Source organism: Monopterus albus, unplaced genomic scaffold (assembly GCF_001952655.1).
Source record: "Monopterus albus unplaced genomic scaffold, M_albus_1.0 scaffold94.1, whole genome shotgun sequence".
NCBI classification, from domain to species: Eukaryota; Metazoa; Chordata; class Actinopteri; order Synbranchiformes; family Synbranchidae; genus Monopterus; species Monopterus albus.
Genome location: NW_018127974.1, coordinates 509,517 through 509,724, shown reverse-complemented (window position 1 = coordinate 509,724; position 208 = coordinate 509,517).

Sequence of the window (208 nt, the reverse complement as noted above, 5' to 3'; positions counted from 1 at the left end):
CGTTAGGTGGGAAAAGGCTGGGTAATGGCGGTCGGGTAGCGCGAGCTTTTAGCTTAGCATGGAGTCCTCCTCGCCGCCCCATTTTCGTCTCCGTCTCCGGGTCACTCTCCTGACCTGACCTTTGACATATGACAAAGAAAAGAAGCTTGACAATATTTTGTCTAATTTTCTATCAATAAATTGACTAATGTTCACGGCTCTAGGTTGC